Source organism: Ceratotherium simum, chromosome 3 (assembly GCF_057802395.1).
Source record: "Ceratotherium simum simum isolate JZ-2026a chromosome 3, ASM5780239v1, whole genome shotgun sequence".
In the NCBI taxonomy this organism is placed as follows: Eukaryota; Metazoa; Chordata; class Mammalia; order Perissodactyla; family Rhinocerotidae; genus Ceratotherium; species Ceratotherium simum.
The window spans coordinates 1651785-1672813 of record NC_141902.1 but is presented as its reverse complement, the minus strand read 5'-3'; the positions used below and the strand labels follow the sequence as shown (position 1 = coordinate 1672813).

The window sequence follows — 21029 nt, the reverse complement described above, 5'->3', positions numbered from 1 at the left end:
TCATTACTGATGTGGTTTATACATACATTTAGTTTAGCTTTTATACATCATTTTATTTATAATCATTAAGGCACTCTTTTCAACAGTCTTTTCATATAATCATTAACTGATGATTCACTTAAAGGATTCAGAGTTCATAATTTTAAAGAATTAGATAAACCAAATCAGGGAATAATCTTCTAACAATAAAAATTCGAATAAAAATCATTAAAGAAAATTTAGTTTTCATCTGTAAACTGGGAGAACATGAATTACATAAATGGTTACATATACCTTAAACATGAAGTGCACAATAGCAACATTTCACAATTAAAAATTTATTTGACCATGCACCAAATAGAGTTTCTACAGAGTGCCAAAAAAAGAAAAAATTTATGTCTTAATACTCTGCCAATGGAAGGGGATCAATGGAGATAATCCAAAATAGATGATGATCTCACGTTCTCAATATCAATTTAGGCAGAAGTAGGGAGTAATTCCTGAAGGTTACAGTAAAAAGCCTGCCCACCTAGGTGTAGAGGTTTCTTTGTCCACTCATGGACATCACCATACGATTTCTCCTTTGATCTCACTCCCCGACAGAGCCTTTACCATTACAGCATTAAAACTGATGGTTTACACAGCTAATTTCCAACAAGCTGGTGAGATTCTAGCCCACCTTCACTTTATCAAGAAGCCCTGAATTACAAAGGAAAGAAGAGTAAAGAATCACCTTTGTTAATATATGCTACCGGATTCAATACTCTCTTAGGGGTTTCTCACAATCAAATGAGCCCTAAAAAATAGTACTTGAGAACTGATTAAAAGCAACATGCACCTCAGATTTTAACAAAAAAAGAAAAAGCGTACTAAGTATTAAAAATCTGGTTGTGGTAAAATGAAAGGCAGCAGTAAGATTCATCACACCCCTCCTTCAAATAATATGGTAGCAGATCATGAATTTAATACTGAAGTAATTAATTAAACCAACATCTATAATTATGTGGACAGGCTTAAAGAATGAGCTGCAGTATGGAAGAGTCACAGAGGTGCCTCTAACAACAGTGGGCAGTTTGCAGCAGGAAAAGGACAATGCTCATTTCTAGAATGCCTGGCCCAAGGCATACAGGGAAACAGCATCGTTAAGAAGCCCTACATCAAAATCAAAAAGTGATCTCTGGAGTTGCTGAATCATAACTCCAGTTGACTTTATAACTGCAACAGGTAGAAAACAGGATCCTGACAACTGGAATGGGAAGATCTGGGAGGAGGTCAGATAACTCCCAGACCCTGGTAAAATACTTGGTACTGTGTTCCTATTTCCAGCAAGAGAGGAACAATCAGCTCTGTCATTCCACTCCTTATTAAGGTGTGGCCTATAATTAGAAAGCCAACAGAGCATGCGCTAAAAAATATACAAAATTAGAGCAAGGAAGAGATTAAATCCAGAAAGAACTGACGGTTTCGAGGCAATACAGTCAAAAGCTAGAGCAGACTTTCTGGACATCAATTTTATGGACGTCAGACCAAGAAGAACAAACATAATAGACAGCTGATACCAATGTCACACTCCTCACCTCTGAACTCTGCTATAATTCTTTGAAGGGAATCTTCTGGACTGCACCAACTAATTTCTAATACTACCACTCTAGATCTGACATTTCTAAGCACTCCAGAAAAATACTAAAACGTTATCTGGAGATAAAGAAGAATCCTGGAGTTTCAAAAGCAACTTTCAAAACATATAGCACAGATAATCCCTCTCTCATACACACCTTCAAAAGCAGGCTAAGAAAAGAGGAACAGTCACTTCACAGTAAAGGAAATATAAATGTCAATGAGCTTATAAAGGATGCTTGTCCTCAAATTAAAAAAATGCAAACCAAAGCTATTTTGTATCCAATCAGATTGACAAAAACCTCAAAGTTTGATAATACCCAGTTTGGAGACTACTGAGAAACACATTTTCAAATCCTGCTAGTGGAAACAGACAGCTGATCACCCTTTTTGGAAGCCACAGGGCACTAACAATCAAACTTTAGAACGCATATACCCAACAATACATACAAAGATGTTCACCGCAGTATTGATCCCAATAGCAAAAAATGTGGACATAATCTAAATGTATATTAATAAGGGATTAGTTAACTAAATTATGGTTCAGTGAAACAACAGAATACTCTGCAGCTGTTAACAAGAACAAATTATAGTAATATATGTCGACACAAAAAGACATTCAAACACTTGTTAAGTGAGGGGGCAAAAAAAGAAGTCTACAAAGCAGTATATAGAAAATGTCTGGAAAAGAACATAGGAAAAAAGTAGTGGTTACCACTGTGAGTGGAATAAGGACGTGTGGTCAGGAGAAATGATTTTCCACTTCAAATCATTCTGTGTTGGTTTTTTTTTTTGTCAGACACTATGAACATTACTTTAACAAAAAGTAGTAATCTAGTCTGATCATCTTTTTCTCTCCATTAGGTCATTTAAATGTTCTACTTTCTAGTAATTACAGGAACATCTGGATACCTGTCCACCTCGCATTTTGTGATTTCTGTTGGTTCCACGTTCTCTGTGCTGCTATTTTGTCCTTCCTTACCTTCTGTTGGATTGAGTTTGTTTTTTTGTTTGGCTGCTTTTTTTTTTTTTCTTTTTTTTCTCCATTACCAGTTTGGAAATGACGGTCTTCATTTCTATTCTTTAGAAGTTACCCTAGAAATTTCAATGTGTGTATTCCCCTTGGTAAAGCCTACACATAACTCCTATTTTTGTTCTCTCAAATACTACAACCTTAGAAGGCTTTAACTCTGTTATCTCTTCCCAAGTCACATGCTGCTGCTGGTCAGAATTTTAGCTCTTTTCTAGAACCTCACAAAACATCACCTTCATTATCATTATTACTTTTTATAAGTATGTTTTCTTTTTTAAAGATTTACTCATATTTATCACTCTTTGTTCTTCCTTCCTTTTTGTATCTCAGACTTACCATCTGAGATCATATTCCTTCCGCTTGATGTTTATGTTTTAGAATTTCCTTTAGTGAGGGTCTATTGGTGCCAAACACTATTAGTTTCTGTCTGAAATGCCTTTATTTTGCCTTCCATTATTAAAGGATATTTTCATTGGCTGTACTATTCTAGACTGACAGTCCATTTCTTTCAGCTCTTTGAAGATCTCCACTGTTTTTTTCCTTTATCGTTTTGACAAGTCACTGATAGTCTTAAAAGTCCTTCGTCTGTAGTTAATGCTTTCCTTCTGTAGTTGGTTTAAATATCTTTTTGTCTTTAATATTCTGCAGTTTCACTATGATATAGGTACATGTGCATTTCTTTTTATTTATTCTGGTTGGAATTCTTAACTATCTGGTGTTTTCTATCAGTTCTGGAAAAATTTTCAACACTAATGCTTCATATATCTCCTTTGCTCAAGTGTATCCCCAGTCTGCTTAGATCTAAGTTAGATCTTTTCACTCCATCTTCCATGTATTTTATATTCTTTCATATTTTTCATCTCTTTGCTTCCCTGTGCTGTATTTTGCATAGTTTCTTCATTCCCTCTTCAGCTCTAACTTGTTATAGCTACTGAATGTTAAATCTATAATTATTTTTCATTTCTAGAAGATCAATTTAGTCATTTTTCAAATCTGCTTGTCCTTCTTTTAACAGTTTACTACTTTTTCTCATATTTTCAAACCATTCTTTTATTTATCTAATCATATCAAATACAGAGCATATAATCCCAAAATCTGATGTCCTCATGTGTCTGTTCTGCTCTTGTTGCTGCTGGCTTTTGCTCATGGCACCTTAATTCCTTCTGTCTTCTGTGATTTTTGACTCTGGGCTCTTATTTCTTGGAACTTTCTCCGTGGGAATTCTTTGAAGCTTGAAATAAAGGTGAGAGACTACATTTGCTTCCACTAGGTGGCTGGGTGTGCTACCCTAGGAGACATCTGAAACTAAAAAAACAAGGTTTTAAAAGCCACACACACAGTGTGACTCCAATTCAAGACAAGCAACGTTTTTTGTAGTCCCTGGTTGGGGGCAAGTCTATTTCTAGTTCTCCCACACAGAAAGCCCTTGGGTCCCAGCTGGTGGCAGGGTGGTGGCTCCTCACCCAGCATGGGTCTTGGACTTTGTCTCCTACCCCTTATGTCCCACATGAACGACGTAAAGGCAAACCACAATTTTATTTGGCTCAAAAAAGTTTCCTCAAGATTTAAGCCAACTTCAATGTCCTCCCTATTTCTCTCAGTTTTAGCATTTGATTATTCCCTATTTTCTTACACGATACACAACCTCTTTGTGTCTCAGTTTCCTCATCTACAAATGAGGATATAATGAAATTGCAGAAGATTATTGTGAGAATTAAGTTAATATTTCCAAGATACATATTAAGTAACACATAAGTGTTTGTTATTATTTTCTTTTCTTTTTTTTTTGTGAGGAAGATTGGCCCTGAGCTAACATCCGTTGCCAATCCTCCTCTTTCTGCTGAGCAAGATTGGCTCTGAACTAACATCCGTGCCCATCTTCCTCCCTTTTGTACGTGGGATTCTGCCACAGCATGGCTTGATGAGCAGTGCTTTGGTCCACGCCCGGGGTTCGAACCTGTGAACCCTGGGCCACTGACACAGAGTGCTCGAACTTAACCACTACGACACCAGGCCGGCCCCTGTTATTACGATGATTTCTACTGCATTGCTGTATTGTAGGAGTTCAGAAAATTTTAATCCATCATTTTTCGTGTTTTTTTAGTAATAGTAAGGGTAGGTAACGTAACTGGCTATGAAGCAAATAAAAAGGGAAATCTAATCAATTATTTTAATTGATAGCTTTTAATGTGTCAATTCTAAAAACAGAAAATTAGGTGAAGCAGTATGTTGTTGCTTATTTTACAAACAATATGAAAACAAACTCCTTAGGACAGCTAAAAAATACTTTATTATTAGCATTATCAACTATTACATAAAACTAAAGACTATGTATTAGCTTGCTAGTTTTATCCCATTAAAATTCTAAACTGGATATTGTAAAGCACTGTTCCCCATTCTTAACCAACCATAAAATCACCTATTAACAAGAGACTCCTAGGCTCACTCTATACTTTCTTTATACTTTATAAGAATCTTCAAGGGATTCTTACGATCAGGCAAGTTTCAGAAACACTATTTTAAGTAATTTTGTTTAGATAAGTACTTCCTGAGTTATAAGTTAACTGATTTATAAACAGTTTGTAACAATAGCTATTTATATTGACACAACCCTTCCATTCCAAGATATGCATCCTCATTCTTTGTTTTTGGAGAACGACAAACCTGTCAGACAACTTTAACATTGAGCTACTAGCATACATAATTATTTGACTAAAAAAAATTTTATTTTGCAATACTTCCCTTCACCCTCTTGGGTGGTGGAGGAAAAGAGGGAGATGGACACGCCTGTATATAATTTCTGTCTCACCCTCTGACAGTTAATTCCATAACAGGCAATCTTTCTTTCTCACAAATATATCTATTTTCCTTAATCTTCTTCCTCATTTCTCTCTGTCATCTAATTCCTGGTCATTTACTCCATGAAAATCTCACTCTAGTCTCTTTGTTTTTGTTTTTAAATTAATTTTTTTTTTTTTTTGTGAGGAAGATCAGCCCTGAGCTAACATCTATGCTAATCCTCCTCTTTTTGCTGAGGAAGACCGGCTCTGAGCTAACATCTATTTATTGCCAATCCTCCTCCTTTTTTTCCCCAAAGCCCCGGTAGATAGCTGTATGTCATAGTTGCACATCCTTCTAGTTGCTGTATGTGGGACGTGGCCTCAGCATGGCCGGAGAAGCGGTGCATCGGTGCGCACCAGGGATCCGAACGTGGGCCGCCAGTAGCAGAGCGCGCGCACTTAACCACTAAGCCACAGGGCCAGCCCCTACTCTCTTTGTTTTATGCAAGAAACAAAGAACAACCCTAACCAAGACTAGTAAATTTAAGAACTACCATTGCTACATCTACACAGGAAAAGGAAGATCTAAGTCCTAAAGTTACATTGGACCAACAAACACACAGAATAGAACCTGCAACGACTAAAGCCTTTGGAAGTACCTAGAAATCCTCTCCAAAATGTCCTTAAGATTTGATTTGCTAATATTTTGTGGAGGATTTTTGCATCTAAGTTCATGAGAGATAATGGTCTGCAGTTTTCTTTTTTGGTTCTGTCTTTGGTTTTGGTATGAGGGTAATACTAGCATTATAATATGAGGCAGGCACGTAACTAATATTTATTGGGTGCTGACTCTGTGCTAGGCTTTGGGAACGTATCAGTGAAAATTTAAAAAAATAGACAAACGCTTGCTCTCTGGGTGGCTGTCAGAAAGTAAAACGAATAAATATATACGTCAAGTAGTGATAAGTGTTGAGAAGAAAAGTTAACAGGGCTCAGGAATAGAGCATGATGGATGGAGTGAAGCGCTGTCTTACACGGAATGAAGGATCAGAAAGGCCTTTCTGATGAGGTGACAGGTGAGGAAAGAGAGGGATGTAGTGAAGGAGCAGGTCAAATGGATATCTAAGAGAAGTCCAGGCACCAGGAACAGCAGGTGTAAAAGCTTTAAAGCAGGAGTGTGTCTGGCATATTAGAAAACGGAGAGGCCCCATGTTTCTAAAGTGAACCAGAGGGTGGCAGAAGATGAGACCAGAGAGGAAGGAGAAGGCCAGATCAGACATGGCCTTTTCAGCCACCATAAGAATCTTGGATTTTATTCCAAGCAAGATGGCAAGGCTTTGAGAGTTTGGAGCAACAGAGTGTAGGATCTTATCTTAGTTTCAGAAGGATTGCTCCAGTTGCTGTGTTGAGAACAGATTCAACATAGTGTATGGCGGGAGGAGAGTTGGAGGGCTGATATCAAGGCCTATATAGCAGGGAGATCACTGAGATAATTCACGTTAGAGTTGAAGTGGCTTAGACTAGGGTGGCAGCAAAGAAGGTATTGAGAAAGGTAAGAGTCTGGATATATTCTGAAGGTGGAGCTTTTTGAAGGTGGGAAAGTTTATTTTGTCAACATTCCACAGGTGATTTTCATCCACCCTCCTTCCCCTAATAGAACCAGTAGAATAATTCCTAGTAACGTTCCTGAAGTCATGCAGAGAGTTAGTGGTAGACCCTGATTAGAACCCCAGCAATCTGTCCAGAGCCCCAAACCTATTCTGTCTCTTAAACCCCTAAAATTCTGCTCCTTTCACGTGACAATGTTTTGGCAAAGGCTATAAGCTTGACTAATAACAGCAAAATATTCTTTAATATTATATATTGAACTTTCAAAAAGTTAGCATATATCAATATTTCCAGAAAAAGTGAAGCAAGGTTTTCCAGTTGTTATTTCACCAAATACCAACTGGTTTATGCTTTTTATATCTACCATAAGTATTTCTAATTCACTGTTCATAGATTAAAATTATTAATCATGATGCTTCTGAGTTGTATTTCCTATTTTAATCCTTTAATTATTAATAAATATTCATGGAAAACTATCAGAAACATGTCTAGTTTCATATGGGTATCAATGATGGAACTTACCTTTTTTAAGCTAACCAAAACTTCCATATTTTATTCCTTATTATTGTACCAGATTAATGTTCCTATCTTAGAAAAGTCAGACAATGTAGAAAAATGTAAAGAATAAAGCAAAAATTACCCATGAATTCACTATGCAGAGACGCCCATCACAGTATTTTGTCTCCTTCCAGTCCTGTAAGTACACATTATGAGGTCTCTCCCACCACATACACAAACTGGACTCATACTCTCACTTTCACAATCTATTTTCACTTAACAATATTTTCTAAACACTGCCCGTGTCATCAAAAATCATTTAAAAGGCATCCAAATTGGAAAGGAAGAAGCAAAACTACCTCTGTTCACAGATGATATGATCTTATACATAGAAACTCTAAAGATTCCATAAAAAACTTTCAGAAGTAATATACAAATTCAGGGGCCAGCCCCGTGGCTTAGCAGTTAAGTGCGCGCGCTCCGTTACTGGCGGCCCAGGTTCAGATCCCGGGCGCGGCACCGACGCACTGCTTGCCTGGCCATGCTGAGGCGACGTCCCACATACAGCAACTAGAAGGATGTGCAACTATGACATACAACTATCTACTGGGGCTTTGGGGAGAAAAAGGGGAAAAAAGGAGGAGGACTGGCAACAGATGTTAGCTCAGGGCCGGTCTTCCTCAGCTAAAAGAGGAGGATTGGCATGGATGTTAGCTCAAGGCTGATCTTCCTCGCAAAAAAAATACAAATTCAGCAAAGTTGTAGGATACAAAATCAACACAAAAAATCAGTTGTGTTTTTATACACTAATAATGAATAATTAGAAAAGGGAATTAAGAAAACAATTCCATTTATAATAGCATCAGAAAGAATAATATACTTAGGAATGAGCCTAAGCAAGGAGGTAAAAGATTCATACACTGAAAACTATAAAACATTGCCAAAAGAAATTAGACATAGCGGCTGGCCTGGTGGCGCAAGCGGTTAAGTGTGCACGCTCCACTGCGGCGGCCCGGGGTTCGCTGGTTCGGATCCCAGGTGTGCACCAACACACCGCTTGGCAAGCCATGCTGTGGCGGCGTTCCATATAAAGTAGAGGAAGATGGGCATGGATGTTAGACCAGGGCCAGTCTTCCTCAGCACAAAAAGAGGAGGATTGGCAGATGTTAGCTCAGGGTTGATCTTCCTCACAAAAAAAAAAAAAAAAGAAAAGAAATTAGACATAAATAAATAGAAAGATACCCCATGTTTATGGATTAGAAGACTTAATATTGTAAAGATGTCAATACTACCCAAAGCAATCTACAGATTCAACATAATCTCTATCAAAATCCCAATGGCATTTTTTTTGAGAAACAGAAAAAATCATCCTAAAATTCATATGGAATTTCAAGGGACCCCAAATAGCCAAAACAATTTTGAAAAAAAAAGAACAGAGTTGAAGGACTCACAATTCCTGATTTCATTACAAAGCCAGAGTAATCAAAACTGTGTGCTACTGGCATAAAGATAGACATACAGACCAATGTTACAGAATAGAGAGCCCAGAAATAAACCCACACAAACATGGTCAAATCATCTTTGACAAGGGTGCCAAAACCACACAATGAGGAAAAGAAAGTCATTTCAACAAATGGTGCTGGGAAAACTGAATATGCTCATACAAAAGAATGAAGTTATACCTTATCTTACACTATACACAAAAATCAACTCAAAATGGATTAAAGATCCAAACATAAGACCAAAAATTATAAAACTCCTAGAAGAAAACATAGACGAGAAGCTTCATGACATTGGATTTGGCTATGGTTTCTCAGCTATGATACCAAAAGCACAAGCAACAAAAGCAAAAATAGACAAATAGGACTACATCAAACTTAATTTTTGTTCACCAAAGGACACAATCAACAGAGTGAAAAGGCAACCTATGGAATGGGAGAAAATATCTGCAAATCATGTATCTGATAAGGGGTTAATATCCAGAATATATAAAGAATTCCTACAACTCAACAACAAAAAATAAATAACCCAATTAAAAAATGGGCAAAGGACTTGGAATAGACATTTCCCCAAAGAGGACATACAAATGGTCAACAAGCATACAAGATGCTCAACATCACTAATCATCAGAGAAATGCAAATCAAAGCCACAGAGAGATATCATCTCACACCTATTAGGAAAGCTATTACCAAAAAACAGAGAATAACAAGTGTTAGTAGGGATGTGGAAAAGTTGAAACCCTTGTGCACTGTTGGTAGTATTGTAAAATAGTACAACCACTATGGAAAACATTATGGCAGTTCCTCAAAAAATTAAAAATACAACCACCATATGATCCAGTAATCCCACTTCTATATCCAAAAGAATTGAAAGCAGGTCTCAAAGAGACATTTGCATGCCCATGTTCATAGCAGCACTATTCACAACAGCTGAGAGGTGGAAGCAACCCAAATATCCAGCAATGGATAAATGAATAAAACAAATGTGGTATATACATACAACGAAATACTATGCAGTGTTAAAAAAGGAAGGATATTCTATCATATGTTATAATATGAATGAACCTTGGGGACATTATGCTAAGTGAAATAAGCTACTCACAAAAGGACAAATACTATATAATTCTACTTATATGAGGTATCTAAAGCAGTCAAATGTATAAATATAGAAAGTAAATGGTGGTTACCAGGGGCTGGGGGGAGGGGAATTGCTGTTCAATGGATGTGGAGTTTCAGTTCTACAAGATGAAAAAGTTCTGGAGATCTGCTTCACAACAATGTAAATATACTTAACACTATTGAACTATAAGCTTAAAAATGGTTAAGACAGTAAAGCTCATAATATGTATTTTTTACCACAATAAAAAATAACTTAAAATTATGTGAATACACCCTAATTTATTTAACCATTTCGCTAGGGTTGGATATTCAAGTTAAAAAAAGACACTTTTTAAAATATATGTTTTAAAAATAAAAATCCAGCAATCTAAGAATTTTGATATTATTTACAGCAAAATTATAATGCAAAAACAGCTCTTTCAATTAATATTTGCAATATCAAGCAATGGCAAAAGTTTTCTGCACTAGCAAGTACTAAATACATTTCTGAAGTTTATGAAATGAAATCAATGTTAAAGATAGACACCAAAGGGAAAACTTATTTTACTGTACAGCTCATAAATGAGTAGTATTATCTTCAGAAAATTAGTTAATCCAATGCTAAATATTCTGTCACATAATTTTCAAATGTCCATAAAAAATATAGCGACACGATGCTGGCAATCTTGTCAATTTGATTGTTTTGGTTGGTAATAAGGAAATATGAATTTTTTCCATTGAGCAAAATGAATTTAGAATGTAAATAGATAGAACAGCCATTTCTTTTTTTTTTTTTTTAAGATTTTATTTATTTATTTTTTCCCCCCAAAACCCCAGTAGATAGTTGTATGTCATAGCTGCACATTCTTCTAGTTGCTGTATGTGGGACGCGGCCTCAGCGTGGCCGGAGAAGCGGTGTGTCGGTGCACGCCCGGGATCCGAACCCGGGCCGCCAGCAGCAGAGCGCACGCACTTAACCACTAAGCCACGGGGCCGGCCCAAGAACAGCCATTTCTAACAAAACATTTTCTTTGGGATGCCTATCTTAGATTCTGAAAATTCACCTAGACAGAAAATTCCTATCAATTTTAAATTCACGAATTTAGAATCTGACACAGAAGTTCACCTTTTTTACTACATAGTAACAAAAAGTATCTTCATTTCAATTTTATCTTTTATTCAAAAGCAAACTGGGATCTAGCTGAGAGTACCCTAGCATTACAAGTGATTTTTACCTATTAAATAGCAGAAAATGTCTATTTAGCCTTTATTAGTTTTCTGTATCTATTATTTAAAGCCAGTAAAAGAATACTGGTGGGCATTTGTAAACTCAAATTAACATTTTCCACCAATTCAGACTTGAACTTTCCAAATAGTGAAGATAGGGTACCAATATTTTACTTTACAGATTATTTTTAAACATCAAAATTCTTAATTTTTAAATAGAAGTAAATTCCGAAAAGCAAGAACATATCACTTAACCAGAATAGCTGACATTTGTCCTAACTGGCGAAAGCTCCTACTTGGGGATTTCTTTCAAGAACATTAACAAAGCAAATTAATGGCAGTTTAAATCTTTATATACTTCTTGACTTTTTAAAAATTTACTCTACTTTCTCTGCTTATACTTCCAGGAAACAAGATAAGGTATTATAAAACAAAACTGAGAAAAGTTTTAAACATCTATTCAAAGATATTTAAAGATTCCTACTTATTTTGAAAACCATTTAAATTAATGAAATACATTTAACTTGTTATTTTATTAAAAAAATACCAGACTATTTCATGAAAGTTCCAATTTAGTATTTTAAAAAACGAGCAAGCAAACAAAAAGTGTATTGCATTAATCACTCTGGGCAATGATTTAATATTTATTAAATTCCATACCTATAAGCAAGAGTCACAGTTTTTTTTCTTTTGAGGTATAATTGACATACACTATATTAGTTTCAGGTATACAACATAATGATTAGCTATCTGTATATAGTACTGTGAAATGATCACCACTATAAGTCTAGTTAACATCCATCACCATAGATTTTTCTTTTTCTTGTGATGAGAACTTTTAACATATACTCTCTTAGCAACTTTCAAATATGTAATGCAGTATTATTAACTATAGCCACCATGCTGTACATCACATTCCCATGACTTATTTATTTTGTAACTGGAAGTGTGTACCTTCTGACTCCCTTCACCCATTTTGCCTCACCTCCCACAACCCCTGACTCTGGCAACCACCAATCTATTTTCTGTATCTATGAGCTTGGTTTTTCTGTTTGTTTGTTTTAAATTCCACATATAAGTGAGATCATATGGTATCTGTCTTTTCCATCTGACGTATTTCACTTAGCATAATGCCCTCAAAGGTCCATCCATGTTGTCACAAATGGCACCATTTCATTCTTTTTTATGGGTGAATAATATTCCATTGTATATATATACACCACATTTTCTTCATCCATTCATCCGCTGATGGACACTTAGGTTGTTTCCATGTCTTGGCTAGTGTAAATAATGCTGCAATGAACATGGGAGTGTAGATATCTTTCAGAGTTAGTGTTTTCGTTTTCTTCACAAAAATACCCAGAAGTGGACTTGCTGGATCATACGGTAGTTCTGTTTTTAACTTTTTGGGGAACCTCCATACTGTTTTCCATAGCGGCTGCACCAATTTACATTCCCTCCAGCAGTGCATGAGAGTTCCCTTTTCTCCACACCCTTGCCAGCACTTATTTCTCATCTTTTTGATAAAAGTCATTCTAACAGGCGTGAGGTGATATCTCATTGTGGTTTTGATTTACATTTCCTTGATGATTAGTGATGCTGAACACCTTTTCATGTACCTGTTGGCCATCTGTATATCTTCTTTGGAAAAATGTCTATTCAGATCCTCTGCTCATTTTTTAATCAGATTGTTTGTTTTTTGCTATGGAGTTGTTCACAGTTTTTAAAAAACCGTCATTTGTATAAAGTTAAAATACTATCATGTAGTTTTACTATAAAAGAGAAAGAATGGGAGGAGAGAAAAGAGGGGAGGGGAAAGTAGGATTCTGATGATCAGCTTTCCCAGGAATCTTGCTCCTGTTCTGGCTGTCGGCTGCCACTAGCTACAGCCTTGTTGAGCAAAATGAGCATCTGTAAAATGAGTTCAAGGGAGCCTGAAATTCAGGGACAGACAGGAAAACATGGTGACGTGCATCATAATATCTGCCAGCTTTTAGGGTAGTCCTGATATCTGACCAAAGAGATGAAAAATGCAACTAAAACTCAAAATGCTATTATCAGTATTGATTGTTTTCAATACTAATCACTGGTAAGTCCAACTTTATTTGAATGTCACCATTTGTAAGATGGTATCTATATTTAATAAGTATCTACTATAAAAATGAGATACAGAAACGGTTAAATCATTCTTGAAAATCATTTGCCTGTATATACCAAAGAGCAATAAAAGTATAGGGACACAGGCAGGAATGCTGACTCTTTTCTTTTTCAATTATTTTTGTGGTTAATTAAAAAAACCAATTCTCTGTGCTAATCTATTTTTATTCTTAACTTTAAGCTTTACTTTAGAATTTTCATGAATATTAGGAGAGCCTTAAAAGCAATCTGTTTCAGTAAAATTTTAAATATAATATTATAAAATTAAATTGCCATGGGCAAGTCAGTAAATCTATAAAAAAGTTCAGGACTCTAGAAGTACTATAAACTTCAATAATCTATTTTTAACTGTGGTGAAAAGTATTAAGTCACAGCTGGGATATCACTTACTTAAAAAAGTCTTGTTTATGTTTTACCAGACATAAGGCTTTTTCTAAGTCATACTGGCAGATAATTATCTTTTCACATCTAAACATAATCCTAAACCAGCTCATCTGTTAAATCAATACAAGAAAGCACTTTTGTATTAAACTGGCTTTGGTGCAATTTTTTATAAAGCTGTCAAGTACAGTTAAGAATTCATTTCAGAAATACAGCTGTCTCCAGAATTATTTGAAGTATCTGAACTTAATGTTGGGAAAATTCATTAGCATACCATCCTATTTTTTGATCTAAACATTCCCTTAAGCCTGTTCCAAAAATGTGAAAAACACCATCTACTTTGGCTTTACTGAAAATGCTAAAAAAACATGATATAAAAATCTATGAACATAGAAAACATTTTTTTAAAAAAGGCAAAACCCCGGGCCGGCCCCGTGGCTTAGCGGTTAAGTGTGCGCACTCCGCTACTGGCGGCCCGGGTTCGGATCCCGGGCGCGCACTGATGCACCACTTCTCCGGCCATGCTGAGGCCGCGTCCCACATACAGCAACTAGAAGGATGTGCAACTATGACATACAGCTATCTACCGGGGCTTTGGGGAAAAAAAGGAGGAGGATTGGCAATAGATGTTAGCTCAGAGCCGGTCTTTCTCAGCAAAAAGAGGAGGATTAGCATGGATGTTAGCTCAGGGCTGATCTTCCTCAAAAAAAAAAAAAAAAAAAAAGGCAAAACCCCAAACAAATCCACAAATAAAATGTAATGAAACAACCCAAATGAATAAAATTACTGTCACAAACAGATCAATTCCTCAAATTCTAAAGCACAGATGATAAAAATAAATGAAACATAAGAAAAGTACATATTTTTAAAGTATAAGAAAAACTTATTTTATTTTTGGGTGACTAATTTCATAGTTGTTATTTACTAGATTTACTAACATTATAATTACTATTAACCATGAATAGAATTCTGAAGACACAATAAATATTAAGGCCTTACTTTCTGAACATCACAGCTTGGAGAAGATATGCAGAATTAGAGCCACAATCAGGCAGAGGCAGCAAGTGAACTACAAGGGGAGACTATCAAGCTGGCCTTACAGCTTTCTCCGACACTATTCAAGGGAGAAAATGTCTATAGATTTTTTGAGGAAGCCAGAAGGTGTGGTGCAATAATTCTGTACCTAGTTAACTGGTCTTCTTATTCAAAGGCAACAGAAAGACATTTGCAAGATTCACTTGTACAAAGAATATTTACAGAGTGCCCACTGCGTGCCTATACTCCTTCAGGGGGTGAAATATAACAGCGAGGAAAGATCACTATCCTCACGGAGCTTACATTCTAGGAGACAGACAAATACATATAAATATAAATACATATAAATAAACAAGAAAATTATCAGGCCCTCATATGTCCTATGCAGAGAACTACAATGACAAGGCCTAGGTGGTACTTTAAATTAGGGAGTCAGAAATGAGTCTCCTGAGGACATGACATTTAAGATCTGAATGACCAGGAGCCTTCTGAACAAAAGGTCATGAAAAACAGTAGTTCAGGCAGAGGAGAAGGGCTAGTTTAATCTTGGACTGTTTAAATACAAAGAAAATGGAAGCAGAGCAGGGAAGGGAAAAAACACACATGATGAGCTCAGAGAAGTAGACAGGGAGGATCATGTAGGGTTTTACAGGCAAGGTTCAAAGTTTGAATATTATTTTAAGAGGGATGTGGAAGCCTCAGGAAGACTTTAAGCAGGAGAGTGTGATGATCTGATCTGTGTTTAAAAAGATCACCCCGGTAGCTTTGTGGAAGGAAAGCATATGGTGGCAGACGGGAGGTATGGGAGGAGATCAAGGGGTGGAGAGGGCAATGAAGAGAAGTAGATGGTTTTAGGACATGCTTTGGAGGTGGAGCTGAAGGAACTCGCCGACAGACTGACGCTGGAGTGCAAATAAAAGAGAGAAATCAAGGACAATACCTAGAATTTCGGCTGGGCTAACTTCTTATCAAAATGTGGAAGACTGAGGGAAGAGCAGGTTTGGAAAGAACAATCAATGTGTGGATTCAAATTCCTAATATGTATAGGAAAATCTATGTGATGATGTGACCCATCCTATCAACAGCTGATACAAAATAAGTGAGTCAGAATGACCAGGACATGGCATGAAAAGACCAATAGTGGACACTGAATCTACTTAAATATAAAACTAAGTCTAAATAAAAGGAGCATTATAATTCTTAAAAGAAAAGATACTAATGCACACTCATGCCCCAGAATAACCAAAAGTTCTGAGGTTAAACCCCCAAATAAACTAACAAACGTCTGAAAATTGGGAGAAGAGGCAGGAGGGTATAAATATGCAAAATTCAACATCTTTAAACCTAGAAAGCCAATGACTGCTTCATTTCTTAAGTTGATAAATCAAAAATACTAAGCATATTATTCAAAGTCTTACAAGCCATCCTCTGATAAAACTAGACTGTGTACCTTTCAAATTATCAGCAGTAAAAATAAAAGAACCCTTTAGCCATAATTTTTTAAAAGATTCAAGAAACATTAAAAACGAAAAACCACAACAGAAGATCAAACATCTCACTGAACAATAATATAGTGATAGACTCATCTGTTAAAAGGAGAAAGACTCAGACTGGGTTATGAAGTAAAAGTCAAATATGATTTTTTATGAGAAACACCTAAAAACCAATGACCCAGAAAGGATTAAAGTAAAATGACAGGCCCGAGCACAGCAGCTCTGTCCATCTGCTATACACCACACGAACATGAACAGAAGGAAGGAGGACAGGCAATACCAACGCGACAAAGTTACATTCAAGACAAAACAGGTGGGGCCGGCCCGGTGGCTTAGCGGTTAAGTGCACGCGCTCCGCTGCTGGCGGCCCGGGTTCGGATCCCGGGCACACACTGACGCACCATGTCCGGCCATGCTGAGGCGGCGTCCCACATACAGCAACTAGTAGGATGTGCAGCTATGACATACAACTATCTGCTGGGGCTTTGGGGCAAAAATAAATAAATAAAATCTTTAAAAAAAAAAAAAAAAAAAGACAAAACAGGCATCAAAGAGCACTAAAAATAACAATTCTACCAGGAAAACTCTGAGAAAATATCAGAAGACTGCCTGAGAGAAAATAAATCCAATAAAATCAATGACTTACATAAATATCAACAGTAACCAAATAGAAAGTGTAAGAGGGGAAAAAAATGCCATTCACAATAGCAACAAATACCATAAATATGACGATTTATGTGGCAAAAGCTGTAATACTTTCCTGGAGACCTGAACAAGAAAAAAATTCTTATTACTGTCAAAATGCCAAATCTTCTAAATTAATCTCACAAGCTTTTTTTTCTCTTTGATAAAAATGATTTTAAAGTTCTTTTGGGAAAAGAATTATCAAGACACAAAGGAAATAACTGAAAAATAACATCAACAAAGATTATAAAATGCAATGAAAAGTCAGAGGCATCAGAAACAGGATAGTACTAAACTACGAACAGGAGGGAAAACAAAGCACTGGAACAGAAAACAAAACCCATGGTCCCATAGATATTGAGTTTATGACACTCGATACATTTCAAACCTGTGAATGAAGAATGAGGCTGGCAAACGGCTTTGGGAACTTATGCAGCTATCTGAAAAAGAAGAGCCCAGGAGCTCTCCTTCACCCCTTAGAGTCAAAGCATTCCTGATGGAGCAAATGTGTAAATGTTGGAAGAAAAAAAAAGGAAAAAACTACAAGAAATTACAGTTAAATAGTTTTAGAACTGTCTAGTAGAAAAGGCGTTACATATGAGGAAGAGGGGAGCAGAGAAAGGAGGACTGACAAATTTATCCAACAGGAAAAAGCACACTTGTGCACAGAAAAGAACAGGATCACAGGCAGAGGAAGAAGACAGAGCCAAACAGGGGAAAACTTTTAAAACATATAAAGGGTCACTACTCTCAAAGTGCAAACAGCATCTAAATATCAATAATAAAAGACAACCTAACAGCAGTGGGCTAAGTATTAAGTATAGGCAATTAACAGAATATAAAAATGGTCAAACACTAAAATCACATCATCAAGCATTTATTGAACTTCTATGTTATTCTTTTTGGGGGAAAGAATTTAAACACTGGTCAATCCTTATATATGAATGAATTCTAACATAAAGTCAGCAGCTTTGACAAAGCAAGGCAGTGAGAAATTCCAACCTTTCAGCAAGTCTTAATTTATGGTCCCAGCAATTAATCCTTATGTGTTAAATAATAACATCATATAGTAATATTTTTTATGGTTTATTGAGAAGTCAGAATTGTAGGATTTTAAAAACATACTCATTAATTCATTACATGAACTATAATCAAAAGTAAGCCATACCCTCAAGTCAAATAAGTGAAACGTGCTATTAACCAGCCCAGTGTACTCACTGAAGGCAGAGCAGGGATAAACGTCCGTGCTTCCTCTGCGAGCCCAGCCCACTCATCATCTGGACTACAACTGTCCCTTGAACACCAGGTGACTGCTCTGGAAGAGGCCAGTGCTTGCATAGTTCTGTTATATTCTCTTCTATTTGGATCAGTGACATTTTGGAGATCATTCTATACTTATTAGGTAGAACTTAAGAGGACTCTAAAAGAGAATTGTTACAACAATTTCTATTATCCAGGAAAAAAAAGGATACCGTACATATCTCAAAGCTTATTTTTAAAGTGTTGCAGCATATGCTGCCTCACTAATAGCTCTCTAATGAATCATACACACAATGATCAAAATATTATATTTGAAATACAAAACCATTTTAACTGCTCAAATTAAGAAATTGCTTGGCATAATTATGGTCACACAACTACTTTACATGTCTAAGTTTATGAAGCAGCAAAGGAACAGATCACCAAATATTCATCTACCTGGTCAAAAATTACTAATCCTCATCCCAATGACATTTTTTGCAGAAACAAAAAAATCCATCCTAAAATTTATTATGGAATTTTTTTTTTTTTTAATTTTTATTTATTTATTTTTTTCCCCCAAAGCCCCAGTAGATAGTTGTATGTCATAGCTGCACATCCTTCTAGTTGCTGTATGTGGGATGCGGCCTCAGCATGGCTGGAGAAGCGGTGCGTCGGTGCGTGCCCAGGATCCGAACCCGGGCTGCCAGCGGCAGAGCACTTGGACTCAACTGCTAAGCCACAGGGCCGGCCTATATGGAATCTTAAGGGACTCTAAACAGCCAAAACGATCTTGAAAAAGAAGATCAAAGCTGGATGACTCATACTTCCTGATTTCAAAACTTACTACAAAGCTATAGTAATCAAAATAGTGTGATACTGGCATAAAGACAGACATATAGACCAACGGAATAGAACAGAGAGCCCAGAAATAAACCCTTGCATATATGGGCAAATGATTTTTGACAAGGGTGTCAAGACCATTCAATATGGAAAGGACAGTCTTTTCAACAAATTTTCAACAAAGTGCTGGGAAAACTGGATATCTATAAGCAAAAGAATGAAGTTGGACCCTTACCTAACACCAAATACAATAATTAACTCAAAATGGATCAAAGACTTAAAACTATAAAACTCTTAGAAGGAAACACAGGGCAAAAGCTTCATGACATTGGATTTGGCAATGATTTCTTAGATATGACATCAAAGGCACAGGCAACAAAAGAAAAAATAAACAGGACTTCATGAAAATTTAAAAATTTTGCGCATCAAAAGACACTATCAACACAGTCAAAAGGCAGCCCACAGAATGGGAGAACATATTTCCAAATCATATATCTGATAAGGGATTAATATCTAGAATATATAGAGAACTCCTAAAATTCAACAAAAAAACCCCAAACACACAGATTCAAAAATGGACAAAGGACTTGAATAGACATTTCTCCAAAGCAGAAATACAAATAGCCAACAAGCACATGAAAATATGCTCAACATCACTAATCATTAGGGAAATGCAAATGAGAGAGAGAGGAAATAATGAGATACTCTTTACACTCCAACAGGAGGGCTGCTATAACAAACAAAACAGAAAAGTAACAAGTGTTGGCAAGGATGTGAAGAAACTAGAATCCTGTTTCAATTGCTGGTAGGAATGTAAAATGGTACAGCCACTGTGGAAAATAGCATGGTGGCCCTTCAAAAAATTAAAAATAGAAGTACCATATGATCTAGCAATTCCATGTTTGGCTATATATCCAAAAGACTGAAAGCAGGGTCTTGAAGAAATATTTGTATGCTCATGTTCATAGCGGCATTGTTCACAATAACTAAAATGTAGAAGCAACCCAAGTGTCTCCATCAAGAGATGAATGGATAAGTAAAATGTGGTATATCCATACAATGGAATGTTATTCAGCCTTGAAAAAGAAGAAAATTCTGACATATGTAACAACATGGATGAACCTTGAGGACATTATGCTAAGTGAAATAAGCCAGTCCACAGAAAGACAAATACTGCATGATTATACTTATATGAGGTCCCTAGAGTAGTCAAAATCACAGAGACAGAAAGTAGAATGGTGGTTGCCAGGGGCTGAGGAAGGGGGGGAAAGGGAAGTTATTGTTTAATGGGGACAGAGTTTCAGTTTTACAAGATGAAAAAAATTCTAGAGATGGATGGTGGTGATGGTAGCACAACATCATGAATGTATTTTATACCACTGAACCGAACACTTAAAAATGGTTTAGAAGGTAAATTTTACGTCATGTGTATTTTGCCACAGTAAAAAAAAAAAAAGAGAGAGAGAAAGCTAACTACTGCTCTTATTAGAAACTTTTAGTTGCGCCAACATGGATGGACCTTGAGGGCATTACACTAAGTGAAATAAGTCAGAAAGAGACAGACACTGCCTGATCTCACTTATATGTGGAATCTTTAAAAAAACTAAAAAACAACCAAGCTCATAGACACAGAGAACAGATTAGTGGTTGTCAGAGCCGGGAGCAGGGTGGGTGAAATGGGTGAAGGGAGACAAAATGTACAAACTTCCAGTTATAAAATAAGTAAGTCCTGGGGATATAATGTACATCATGGAGACTATAGTTAATAATATCGTATTGCGTATTTGAAAGTTGCTAAGAGAGTAGATCTTAAAGGTTCTCACAAGAAAAAAAAAATCCTGCAACTATGTATGATGG

General features: G+C 36.3%; 1 protein-coding gene across 2 annotated transcripts in view; it reads right to left on the bottom strand.

Annotated features, from left to right (window-relative positions):
* The window catches only part of MAP4K5 (mitogen-activated protein kinase kinase kinase kinase 5), a 110540-nt gene that overhangs the window by 68308 nt on the left and 21203 nt on the right, over positions 1-21029 (bottom strand). Inside the window, exon 1 of one of the 2 annotated variants that reach the window (XM_087421824.1) lies at positions 18309-18494. The exons of the other annotated variant lie outside the window; for it this stretch is intronic. The gene's annotated coding sequence lies outside the window, so the exon portion shown is untranslated. Of the gene's footprint in view, positions 1-18308; positions 18495-21029 lie in introns of those variants that run through there. 2 annotated transcript variants of the gene reach the window in all.